Source organism: Bufo bufo, chromosome 4, assembly GCF_905171765.1.
Source record: "Bufo bufo chromosome 4, aBufBuf1.1, whole genome shotgun sequence".
Taxonomy (NCBI): Eukaryota; Metazoa; Chordata; class Amphibia; order Anura; family Bufonidae; genus Bufo; species Bufo bufo.
Window position 1 is genome coordinate 278,874,005 of NC_053392.1, and position 13,645 is coordinate 278,887,649.

General features: G+C 47.8%; 1 protein-coding gene across 1 annotated transcript in view; it reads left to right on the forward strand.

Annotated features, from left to right (window-relative positions):
- Window positions 1–13,645, forward strand: part of LOC120998111 (collagen alpha-1(XIX) chain-like) — an 861,475-nt gene that overhangs the window by 266,277 nt on the left and 581,553 nt on the right. The window lies entirely within an intron of this gene.

Genomic DNA, 13,645 nt, shown 5'->3' on the forward strand with positions numbered 1-13,645 from the left:
TGTGAAAGTGGAGTGAGCTCTCAGAGTAATGATAAATCTGGCCCATTGTCTTGCATTTATTATTCACTGATGCATGATGTTCGGCGGATATTGGATGAGTTACACAAAGTACAATCTAAAATTGCACCGAAATTGTCGCATTTGTCTTCTGTAACTGATCGTTTAGACCTCTTTGGTTCTTCTGTGATGATTTCTGTGAAGGATCTGTGTTAATTAAAATTACTTTCCAGAACATCTAGTAATGATCCTTGAAAACCATAGACCAAACACAAATGGCATCCGTGTTGTATTCGTGGTTTTCACAGACCCTCAGACTATAATGTGCAGGAGAGATCTGTAATCATGAAAAAAATAGAGCATGCTTCCATGATGCCACAACAGACATTTCACACGTTCTGTGAAAAACCATTGACGTGTGAATACACACATTATAGTCAATGGGTACATGTGCTGTCTGAGGAGACCTCCGACAGCACACGTCCATGATTCACTGACATGTGAACGAGGTCTTACAACCATTTATCAACGACAAAGGTTAAAAAGATGCATATTAGTGAAATCAGCTTTTTACATGGGCCCACACATCAGGCACCAGTGATGGGCCCGAGCTGCGTTGGATGCCACCCCACTGTGAACATGCTTCATCCCCATCCTCCTCCTCCTCCTCCTCATCCTCCTCCTCCTCATCCTCCAGTAGTGGGCCCTGGCTTACCAAATTTGTACCTGGCCTCTGCTGTTGCAAAAATCCTCTTTCTGAGCCACTTCTAAAAGACTGGCCTGAAAGTGTTAGAGATGACCCCTCTTCCTCCTCCTCGTCCTGGGCCACATCCTCTTCCATCATCGCCCTAAGTGTTTTCTCAAGGAGACATAGAAGTGGTATTGTAACGCTGATAACGGCGTCATCGCCACTGGCCATGTTGGTGGAGTACTCGAAACAGCGCACACAGGTCTCGCATGGAGGCCCAGTCATTGGTGGTGAAGTAATGCTGTTCCACAGTGTGACTCACCCGTGCGTGCTGCAGCTGAAACTCAACTATGGCCTGCTGCTGCTCGCACAGTCTCTCCAGCATGTGCAAGGTGGAGTTCCACCTGGTGGGCACATCGCATATGATGTGGCGAGTGGGAAGGCTGAAGTTACGCTGTAGAGCAGACAGCCGAGCGGCGGCAGGATGAGAACGCCGGAAGCGCGCACAGACGGCCCGCACTTTATGCAGCAGCTCTGACATGTCGGGGTAGTTGTGAATGAATTTCTGCACCACCAAATTCAGCACATCGCCAGGCAAGGGATGTGCGTCAAACCGGCCAGTCCCAGAGCTGCAATGAGATTTCGCCCATTATCGCACACCACCAGGCCGGGCTTGAGGCTCACTGGCAGCAACCACTCGTCGGTCTGTTGTTCTATACCCCGCCACAACTCCTGCGCGGTGTGGGGCCTGTCCCCCAAACACATCAGTTTCAGAACGGCTTGCTGACGTTTACCCCTGGCTGTGCTGAAGTTGGTGGTGAAGGTCTGTCGCTGACCGGATGAGGAGGTGGTAGAAGAGGAGGAGGAAGCCGAGTAGGAAGAGGAGGAAACAGGAGGCAAAGAATGATGTCCTGCGATCCTTGGCGGTGGAAGGACATGCGCCAAACAGCTCTCCGCCTGGGGCACAGCCGCCACTACATTTACCCAGTGTGCAGTTAGGGAGATATAGTGTCCCTGGCCGTGCTTACTGGTCCACGTATCTGTGGTTAGGTGGACCTTGCTACAGATGGCGTTGCGCAGTGCACACTTGATTTTATCCGATACTTGGTTGTGCAGGGAGGGCATGGCTCTCCTGGAGAAGTAGTGGCGGCTGGTAATGATGTACTGTGGGACAGCAAGCGACATGAGCTGTTTGAAGCTGTCCGTTTCTACCAGCCTGAATGACAGCATTTCAAAGGCCAGTAGTTTAGAAATGCTGGCATTCAGGGCCAGGGATCGAGGGTGGCTAGGTGGGAATTTACGCTTTCTCTCAAAGGTTTGTGAGATGGAGAGCTGAACGCTTCTGTGTGACATGGTGGAGATTCTTGGTGACGGAGGTGGTGTTGTTGGTGGCACATCCTCTGTTTGCTGGGTGGCAGGTGCCAACGTTCCTCCAGAGGCGGAGAAGGAGGCCAAGGCAGCAGCAAAAGAGGGAGCAGGAGGGGTCTGAGCCCTTTCTTGGTTTTGAAGGTGCTTACTCCCGCTTGCAGCCCGTGTCTCGCATGTAGATGCCTGGTCATGCAGGTTGTGCTAATGTTCAGAACATTAATGCCTCGCTTCAGGCTCTGATGGCACAGCGTGCAAACCACTCGGGTTTTGTCGTCAGCACATTGTGTGAAGAAGTGCCATGCCAGGGAATTCCTTGAAGCTGCCTTTGGTGTGCTCGGTCCCTGGTGACGGTGGCTAGTAGCAGGCGAACTGTTTTGGCAACGGCTGCTTTGCTTTTACACCCTGCTCCCTCTTTTGCTACGCTGTTGGCTCGGTCTCACCACTACCTCTTCCTCCGAACTCTGAAAGTCAGTGGCACGTCCTTCATTCCATGTGGGGTCTAGGACCTCATCGTCCCCTGCATCGTCTTCCACCCAGTCTTCCTCCCTGACCTCCTTTTCGGTCTGCACAGTGCAGAAAGACGCAGCAGTTGGCACCTGTGTTTCGTCATCATCAGAGACGTGCTGAGGTGGTATTCCGATGTCCTCATCAGGAAACATAAGTGGTTGTGCGTCAGTGCATTCTATGTCTTCCACCCCTGGGGAAAGGCTAGGTGGATGCCCTTGGGAAACCCTGCCAGCAGAGTCTTCAAAACAGCATAAGAGACTGCTGCATGACTTGAGGCTCAGACAGGTTCCCCGATATGCACGGGGGTGATGTGACAGACTGATGGGCATGGGTTTCAGACGCCACCTGTGCGCTTTCTGCAGAAGACTGGGTGGGAGATAATATGAACGTGCTGGATCCACTGTCGGCCACCCAATTGACTAGCGCCTCTACTTGCTCAGGCCTTACTATCCTTAGAACGGCATTAGGCCCAACCAAATATCGCTGTAGATTCTGGCGGCTACTGGGACCTGAGGTAGTAGGTTCAGTAGGACGTGTAGCTGTGGCAAAACGGCCACGTCCTCTCCCTGCACCAGAGGCTCCACCAACACAACCACCACGAAAATGACCACGTCCCTTATTAGATGTTTGCCTCATAGTTAGCGCTCACCAAGCAAAGTAAAAAGTGGTTAAGTCTGTTAAAAACATTTAACCGCCAATAAAAACCCTGATGTAGGGTATTGCACTCAATATTTTTTTTTTTAACTCTAAATGACAGCGATATTTGTGGCCTAAATTTCACAGTAACTTATGCATGTCTAATCCCAGATGTGCAGTATATCAGAGGGTTTTTAGAACCCCAGTAAACAAAAAGCCGTATTTCTGACCTAAATATGACACTCACTTATGCACGTCTAATCCCAGATGTGCAGTATATCAGAGGGTTTTTAGAACCCCAGTAACCAAAAAGCCGTATTTCTGGCCTAAATGTGACACTCACTTATGCACGTCTAATCCCAGATGTGCAGTATATCAGAGGGTTTTTATAACCCAAGTAACCAAAAAGCCGTATTTCTGGCCAAAATGTGACACTCACTTATGCACGTCTAATCCCAAATGTGCAGTATATCAGAGGTTTTTTTCACCCCAGTAAGCAAAAAGTCGTATTTCTGGCCAAAATGTGACACTCACTTATGCATGTCTAATCCCAGATGTGCAGCATATCAGAGGGTTTTTATAACCCCAGTAACCAAAAAGCCGTATTTATGGCCTAAATGTGACACTCACTTATGCTTGTCTAATCCCAGATGTGCAGTATATCAGAGGGATTTTTCACCCCAGCAAGCAAAAAGCCGTATTTCTGGCCAAAATGTGACAGTCACTTATGCAAGTCTAATCCCAGATGTGCTGTATATCAAAGGGTTTTTATAACCCCAGTAACCAAAAAACCGTATTTCTGGCCTAAATGTGACACTCACTTATGCATGTCTAATCCCAGATGTGCAGTATATCAGAGGGTTTTTTTCACCCCAGTAAGCTAAAAGCCGTATATCTGGCCTAAATGTGACACTCACTTATGCATGTCTAATCCCAGATGTGCAGTATTTCAGAGGGTTTTTTCACCCCAGTAAGCAAAAAGACGTATTTGTGGCCTAAATGTGACACTCACTTATGCAAGTCTAATCCCAGATGTGCACTATATGAAACAGATGTATTTTTTTTCACCCCAGTAAGCAAAAAGCTGCATTTCTGGCCTAAATGTGACACTCACTTATGCATGTCTAATCCTAGATGTGCACTATATGAAACAGATTTTTTTTTTTCACCCCAGTATGAGAAAGCCGTATTTGTGGCCTAAATTTCACAGTCACTTATGCACATCTAATCCCAGATGTGAAGTATATCAGAGGGTTTTTTCACCCCATTAAGCAAAAAGCCTTATTTCTGGCCATAATATGACACTCACTTATGCCCGACTAATCCCAGATGTGCAGTATATCAAAGGGTTTTTATAACCCCAGTAACCAAAAAGCCGTATTTCTGGCCTAAATGTGACACTCACTTATGCAAGTCTAATCCCAGATGTGCAGGATATCAGAGGGTTTTTTCACCCCAGTAAGCAAAAAGCCGTATTTCTGGCCTAAATGTGACACTCACTTATGCATGTCTAATCCCAGATGTGCAGTATATCAGAGGGTTTTTTTTCACCCCAGTAAGCAAAAATCCGTATTTCTGGCCTAAATTTTACACTCACTTATGCATGTCTAATCCCAGATGTGCAGTATATCAGAGGGTTTTTATAACCCCAGTAACCAAAAAGCCATATTTCTGGCCTAAATATGACACTCACTTATGCACGTCTAATCCCAGATGTGCAGTATTTCAGAGGGTTTTTATAACCCCAGTAACCAAAAAGCCGTATTTCTGGCCTAAATGTGACACTCACTTATGCACGTCTAATCCTAGATGTGCAGTATATCAGAGGATTTTTTCACCCCAATAAGCAAAAAGCCGTATTTCTGGCCCAAATGTGACACTCACTTATGTATGTCTAATCCCAGATGTGCAGTATATCAAAGGGTTTTTATAACTCCAGTAGGCAAAAAGCCGTATTTCTGGCCTAAATTTGACACTCACTTATGCACGTCTAATCCCAGATGTGCAGTATATCAGAGGGTTTTTATAACCCCAGTAACCAAAAAGCCGTATTTCTGGCCTAAATGTGACACTCACTTATGCACGTCTAATCCTAGATATGCACTATATGAAACAGATGGGTTTTTTTCACCCCAGTATGCCCCAGTTACCAAAAAGCCGTATTTCTGGCCTAAATGTGACACTCACTTATGCACGTCAAATCCCAGATGTGCAGTATATCAGAGGTTTTTTTTCACCCCAGTAAGCAAAAAGCCGTATTTCTGGCCTAAATGTGACACTCACTTATGCACGTCTAATCCTAGATATGCACTATATGAAACAGATGGTTTTTTTTCACCCCAGTATGCCCCAGTAACCAAAAAGCCGTATTTCTGGCCTAAATGTGACACTCACTTATGCACGTCAAATCCCAGATGTGCAGTATATCAGAGGGTTTTTTCACCCCAGTAAGCAAAAAGCCGTATTTCTGGCCTAAATGTTACACTCACTTATGCACGTCTAATCCCAGATGTGCAGTATATCAGAGGCTTTTTCTAACCCCAGTAACCAAAAAGCCGTATTTCTGGCCAAAAATGTGACACTCACTTATGCATGTCTAATCCCAGATGTGCAGTATATCAGAGGGTTTTTTCACCCCAGTAAGCAAAAAGCAGTATTTAGGCCTAAATTTCACAGTCACTTATGCACGTCTAATCCCAGATGTGCAGTATATCAGAGGGTTTTTTCACCCCAGTAAGCAAAAAGCTGTATTTCTGGCCTAAATGTGACACTCACTTATGCATGTCTAATCCCAGATATGCACTATATGAAACAGATGTTTTTTTTTCACCCCAGTAAGCAAAAAGCTGTATTTCTGGCCTAAATGTGACACTCACTTATGCACGTCTAATCCTAGATATGCACCATATGAAACAGATGGTTTTTTTTCACCCCAGTATGCCCCAGTAAGCAAAAAGCCGTATTTCTGGCCTAAATGTGACACTCACTTATGCACGTCTAATCCCAGATGTGCAGTATATCAGAGGCTTTTTATAACCCCAGTAACCAAAAAGCCATATTTCTGGCCAAAAATGTGACACTCACTTATGCATGTCTAATCCCAGATGTGCAGTATATCAGAGGGTTTTTTCACCCCAGTAAGCAAAAAGCCGTATTTAGGCCTAAATTTCACAGTCACTTATGCACGTCTAATCCCAGATGTGCAGTATATCAGAGGCTTTTTATAACCCCAGTAACCAAAAAGCCGTATTTCTGGCCAAAAATGTGACACTCACTTATGCATGTCTAATCCCAGATGTGCAGTATATCAGAGGGTTTTTTCACCCCAGTAAGCAAAAAGCCGTATTTAGGCCTAAATTTCACAGTCACTTATGCACGTCTAATCCCAGATGTGCAGTATATCAGAGGTTTTTTTCACCCCAGTAAGCAAAAAGCTGTATTTCTGGCCTAAATGTGACACTCACTTATGCATGTCTAATCCCAGATGTGCACTATATGAAACAGATGTTTTTTTTTCACCCCAGTAAGCAAAAAGCTGTATTTCTGGCCTAAATGTGACACTCACTTATGCACGTCTAATCCTAGATATGCACCATATGAAACAGATGTTTTTTTTTCACCCCAGTATGCCCCAGTATGAGAAAGCCGTATTTGTGGACTAAATTTCACAGTCACTTATGCACGTCTAATCCCAGATGTTCAGTATATCAGAGGGTTTTTTCACCCCAGTAAGCAAAAAGTTGTATTTCTGGCCTAAATGTGACACTCACTTATGCACGTCTAATCAAAGATGTTCAGTATATCAGAGGGTCTTTATAACCCCAGTAAGCAAAATGCTGAATTTCTGGCCAAAATGTGACACTCACTTATGCACGTCTAATCCCAGATGTGCAGTATATCAGAGGGTTTTTAGAACCCCAGTAAGCAAAAAGCCGTATTTCTGGCCTAAATGTGACACTCACTTATGCACGTCTAATCCCAGATGTGCACTATATGAAACAAATGTGTTTTTTTCACCCCAGTAAGCAAAAAGCTGTATTTCTGGCCTAAATGTGGCACTCACTTATGCACGTCTAATCCTAGATGTGCACTATATAAAAAAAAAACGTTTTTTTTTTACCCCAGTAAGCAAAAAGCTGTATTTCTTTACTTGCATACATGCAGATATTCTGTGCTGGTGCACTATCGTTGCATAAAATGGCTGCCGATTATTTATTGATATTGACAAACTGAAGTAAAAAAAGTTTGTTTTCAGTAGTAGTTGGCTCAGGGCAGGCTTAAAAAAATTGTGCACTGCACCCACAAAACACATTTGCTGTAAATCGCTGAGTAAAAATGCAGTTCTTCATAAGATTTCTCCCTGATCTCTCCCTCACAGCAGCTGCAGCCTGTCCCTACACTAATCCGAGCAGAGTGACAGGCGGCGCTACGTGACTCCAGCTTAAATAGAGGCTGGGTCACATGCTGCAGTTGACCAATCACAGCCATGCCAATAGTAGGTATGGCTGTGATGGCCTTTTGGGGCAAGTAGTATGACACTTGTTGATTGGCTGCTGTGCAGCCTTTCAAAAAGCGGCAAGAAAACGCCGAACACCGAACCCAAACTTTTACATAAATGTTCGGGTCCGGGTGCCGAAAAACCTAAAGTTCGGTATGAACCCGAACTTTACAGTTCGGGTTCGCTCAACTCTAGATATGATTGAAGAGGAGAAGGAGGATGAGAAAAGCAATATTCAACCATATACCCTTGTTTGTGGTGGAAGGGGTGCATGGGAATACAGTATATTCAGTACATTATAAACAACACATTTAAAGTGCCTTTATGTTCATCAGCTTTCCTCTGGTGGAGTCGAGAAGTCATGGTCAATCCAGACCTTGTTAATTTTTCTAAGAGTCAACCTGTCAGCATTTTCAGTTGACAGGCGGATGCGCTTATCTGTTATAATGCCACCAGCAGCACTAAATACCCGCTCTGACAAAACGCTGATGCCAGGGCAGGCCAGCACCTCCAAGGCATAGAGCGTCAGTTCATGCCACGCTTCCAGCTTGGACACCCAGTAGTTGTAAGGCACTGAGGGATCATTGAGGATGCTGACGCGGTCTGCTATGTACTCCTTCACCATCTTCCAAAATGTTTCACTTCTTGTGACAGAAGGCCGCGCATCAGGGTGAGGTTGCTGGCGGGGTGTCATGAAACTGTCTTAGGCCTTGGAGAGTGTTGCCCTGCCTCTGATAAAACTGCTGTGTGTTCCCCTTGTCTCCCCTCCTCAGTTGGCCATGGAACTATGGACTCTGCCACCAGCGTTGTCAGATGGAAATTTTTGGAGCAATTTTTCAAGAAGGATCTTCTGGTATTGCAACTTTTTGCTCATCCTCTCCACCAGAGTAATGAGAGATAAGAATTTATCTTTGTAGCGGGAGTCATGCCTGGTTGTAGGTTGAGTGGCGAGAGCCATAGCTCAGTCTGGTCCCTTATCCCATGCCACAGCTCTCTCACGTAAGCAGATCAGTTTAAGCACGGCGGTTGCAGCTTCCCCACTGCAGTGCTACACTGCTTCCAGCTACTGAATGATGTCTGACTGGTGCTGCAAGATAATAATTCAGAGATGGAAGTGGAGGAGGATGCTTTGGAGAAGAAGGGGGGGGGGGGGTGTTGCAGCCACTAACATAGGTGGTGGCGGAAACCCTGATGGAAGTAGGGCCCGCAATCCTTGGCGTCGGTAGCACCTGTGCATTCCCAGCGTACGACTCGCTCCCCGACTCCACAACATTCACCGAGTGTGCCGTCATAGAAATGTAGTGTCCCTGGCTGAATGCACTTATCCATGTGTCCGTGGTTAAGTGGACCTTTCCAGTAACTTCGTTGGTCAGGGCACGTCTGATGTTACGGGACACATGTTGGTGTAAGGCAGGCACGGCATACCTTAAAAAATAGTGGCGACTGGGGACTGCTTAACGCGGGACGGCCGCCAACATGAGGCTGCGGAAGGCCTCAGTGTCCACAAGCCTAAATGGCAACATTTCCATGGCCAGTAATTTGGAAAGCTGCGTATTTAGTGCTATGGCCTGTGGGTGGGTGGCTGGGTATTTGCACTTGTTTTCAAATACCTGGAGTTAAGGACATTTGTACGCTGTGCTGAGACACGGAAGTAGATGTGGTCGCTGATGGTGCTTTCGAAGGTCCAGTTGCAGGGAGGGAGGCATCCGCGCCTGCGCCTTTGACAGGGGATTGGCCAGCACGTAACACAGGGGAAGAGGAGGCAGTGGTGTGACCCGCAGATACAGAATGTGGACCCATGCGTTCGGCCCACCTATTACGGTGCTTTGATGCCATGTGGAGGATCATGCTGGTGGTGGTGAAGTTGCTAGTGTTCACACCCCTGTTCATTTTTGTATGGCACAGGTTGACAATTACAATTCTTTTGTTGTCCGCACTTTCCCCAAAAAAGCGCCAGACTGCAGAGATTTCCATAAGGGTGATTTACATAAGAGTGTGCTCCGGGGAACAGTTGTGGGCCTGTTTGGTGTGGCCCGCCTTCTCCCTTTTGCCACCCCACTGCCTCTTCCAGCCTGTTGCAGTGCAGCAGTTCCCTCCCCCTCTGTACTGCTGTCTTCGCTCAGCTTTCCACCTTCCCAGGTTGGGTCAGTGACTTCATCATCCACCACCTCATCTTCCACTTACTCACTCTGCTCATCCTCCTGACTTGTTGACCTAACCACTACCTCAGTGATTGACAATTGTGTCTCATCCTCTTCATCAACCTCTTGAGACAGAAATTGCTGTTGAGTTATTGGCAACTGTGTCTCATCATCATCCACCTCATTAAACAGTAATTGCCATTCCCCACCGCCATCTTCTTGTGATTGTGGATGCTCAAGAGTTTGGAAATCAGGGCACAAGATCTGTCCCTCTTCAAGCATGCTTGGTGAGAGGCCCAAATCAAGAAATGGCGATAAAAACAACTCCTCTGAATATCTCAGGGTGGAATCACTTGTTTGCCCAAACTCTCCATGGTGGGAGAAAGGAGGTTCAGGGTGAGGATTGGATTGAGCAGACTCTTGGCTACTCAGACTGGACTTGGTGGAAGACAGGGTGGTGCTTAAGCGACCGGAATCATTCATTATCTGCTGCAATCCAACTGACCACCTGATCGCACTGGTCTGACTTCAAGAGTGGTGTCCTTTGCCGCCCTGCAAACTGGGACATAAAGCTAGGTATAGTGGATGATAATTTTTATTGTTCTCTGGCAGCAGGCACAGTTTCACTGCGCCCAAGGCCACGGCCTCTGCGTGCACCATCAGCATCAAGGCCACTGCCCCGTCCCTTACTGCTCGCTTTCTTCATATTAAATGTTATATATGATTGAAAGTCTGTCAAAAGTACAGTAGCGTAGGATTTGGAAGTGTACGCGCAAACAAATTTAAAAAGGTATTTTGGATGTGGAAACGTCACACAGGAGATATCCGGCAGATAATGTCAATGCTGTCACCAGTAGCTAATGAAAAATTATAGGGAATGTCACAGGTGTTTGGGATGAGGAAACTTTATACAGGAGAGGTACCACCAGTAATGTCACTGTACACAGCCTCTACGCAAAAAAGTGCACTGTATGTCACAGATACATTTTTGAAGCGCACACGTTACACTGCAGATGTGGCCCTGGTAAGGTCACTGTCAGAAGCGGACACCGTCTATTGACAAAGTGCACTGTATGTCACAGATACATTTTTAACCTCTTAAGGACATGGGGCGTACAGGTACGCCCTTGTGCCCTGGTACTTAAGGACACAGGGCGTACATGTACGCCCTGTGTATTTCCGATCACCGCCGCGCGGCGGGCGGTGATCGGAACCCCGTGCCTGCTCAAATCATTGAGCAGGCACTTGGGGCAAATGCGCCGAGGGGGCCGGTGACCCCCCCATGTATGCGATCGCAGAAAACCGCAGGTCAATTCAGACCTGCGGTTTTCTGCGTTTCCGGGTTATTCGGGTCTCTAAAGACCCGATAACCCGGAACAGGATGGTGATGGTGGTGTGATTTCACCCCACCAATCACCATCCAGCGATCCTGAGTGGTGATGGGGACATCACCACTCAGGATCGCTTTCTGATTGGTCTGTGGGCAGTCCGGCGGCAGATTCAAAAGAGGCAGGCGCTCCTCTCCTCCTCCTTTTGTGTTCCGGAGCCGGAGGAGAGAGTAGCTGCCTGCACATTTGTCCGCCATCGCTGCCAGCACTCCCAGGACCCGATCTCTGCCCCCAGGACCAGATCTGTGCCCCAGCACCCCCCATCAGGTACATAGGGACAGCATAGGGAAAGTTTGGTTTAGGCAGGGAAAAAAAAGGGAAAGTTAGTTTCTGAACTTTAATTGCATCACCCTAAGTTAGGGTGTCTGGGGTCCACAGCACAGCTGTGTGACCCTAGACCCCCCAGGGGTGCTGCCACTTGCCCCCCCCCCCACCTTTTTTGGGGTGCATTTTTTATTTTTTTTGTGTACGCTGACTGTGGCCGGCACTTAGTGTCCGGCCACTGTTAGCGCATCGCACACCCCACCGCTGATCAACTTCGGACGGTTGATCAGCGGTTTTGAATTTTTTCCCCCACATTTTTTGCCCTTTTTTTAGTTAGTATATATATATTTTTTTCTGTTAGTTTTAGGGTGAGTTCGTGAACACCCGTGCCCCCACACACACCCACACCAAATAAAGAGTTACACACACGCACATATACACGCAGACACACACTCCCCTATGGCCCACCGGATGTTCTCGGCCGAGGAGGCATACGCCCAGCTTGCCTCCGACTCCGAGAGTCCCAGTGAGGATGAGGATGACCCCACATTCCTGTTGTCATTCGCATCCTCCTCATCATCTAGCGATGATGATGAGCCCCCAAGGCGGCAAAGACGCGGCCAGGCGGAGCAAGGGGACCGCCATGTTAGGGACCCTGTGGCCCACACTAGTACGAGCAGCTCTGGGGCTCATACTGGTTTCCCAGCCCACCAGTTAAATCCACCGGAGCACTCTGCCGGTGAACTAGTCTGGTGTAGCCCAGAGCGATACGAGCCCATGATTCCTGATTTTGTAGGCCAATCAGGAATCCAGATTTCCACAGTGGGCTACACTGAATATGACTTTTTTTGTAATTTTTTCAGTGACCCACTGGTAAATCTGATGGTGGAGCAGACGAATCTGTACGCCCAACAGTTCGTCGCTCAACACCCGGGCTCCTTTTTGGCCAGGCCTGGTGGCTGGACGCCGGTCAGTGCAGCCGAAATGAGAACATTTTGGGGCCTCGTGCTGCATATGGGCCTGGTCAAGAAACCCAGTGTCAGGCTGTACTGGAGTGGGGACGTCCTATACCAGGCCCCACTTTACAGTACAGCCATGACACGCTCCCGGTTTGAGGCCATCCGGAAATGTCTGCATTATTCCGATAATGCAGCATGTCCCCCCCGAGGTGATCCTGCCCATGACCGTCTGTATAAGATACGGCCGGTCATCGATCACTTTGGGGCCAAATTCATGGAGGCCTATGTACCTGGAAAGGAGGTCGTAGTTGATGAGTCTCTCATTGCGTTCAAGGGGAGACTCATTTTCCGCCAGTATGTGCCCTCCAAGCGGGCGAGGTATGGCGTGAAGCTATACAAAATTTGTGAGAGTACCTCAGGGTACACTTACAAATTTCGTGTATAAGAGGGGCGAGATTCCCGGATTCAACCCCCAGAATGTCCCCCCACTCTGGGTGTTACCGGGAAACTTGTGTGGGACCTTATGTACCCACTGCTAGATAAGGGTTACCACCTTTACGTGGATAACTTTTATACCAGTATCCCCTTGTTCCAGTCCCTTGCCGCCAGATCCACGTCCGCTTGTGGGACCGTGCGGAAAAATCAACGCGGCCTCCCTGCCCACCCCCTCCAGGTACCTATCCCCAGGGGTGAGACCCGTGCCCTTACCACTGGAAACCTGTTGCTGGTCAGGTATAAGGACAAGAGGGATGTCCTTGTACTGTCCACTATTCATGGTAACGGCATCACCCCTGTCCCTGTGCGAGGTACCGCAGCAACGGTCCTCAAGCCCGATTGTATCATCGACTACAATCGGTATATGGGAGGAGTTGATCTCTCGGATCAAGTCCTCAAGCCATATAACGCCATGCGCAAAACCCGGGCATGGTACAAAAAAGTTGTAGTCTACTTGGTACAGGTTGCCATGAACAACTCTTTTGTACTATCCCGAAGCGCTGGCAGCACAGGGACATTCCTCCAGTTCTATGAGGCAGTCCTCAAGGCCCTGATCTTTTCGGACCGGGAAAGAGCAGGCCGGAGTACGTCGGGAACTGTAGGTGCCCGGATCGTCCCTGGCCAACACTTTCCAGGTGTGGTCCCCGATACTGGAAAGAAGGGACGGATCCCAAAAAAAGTGCAGAGTGTGTCGCAGGAGGGGG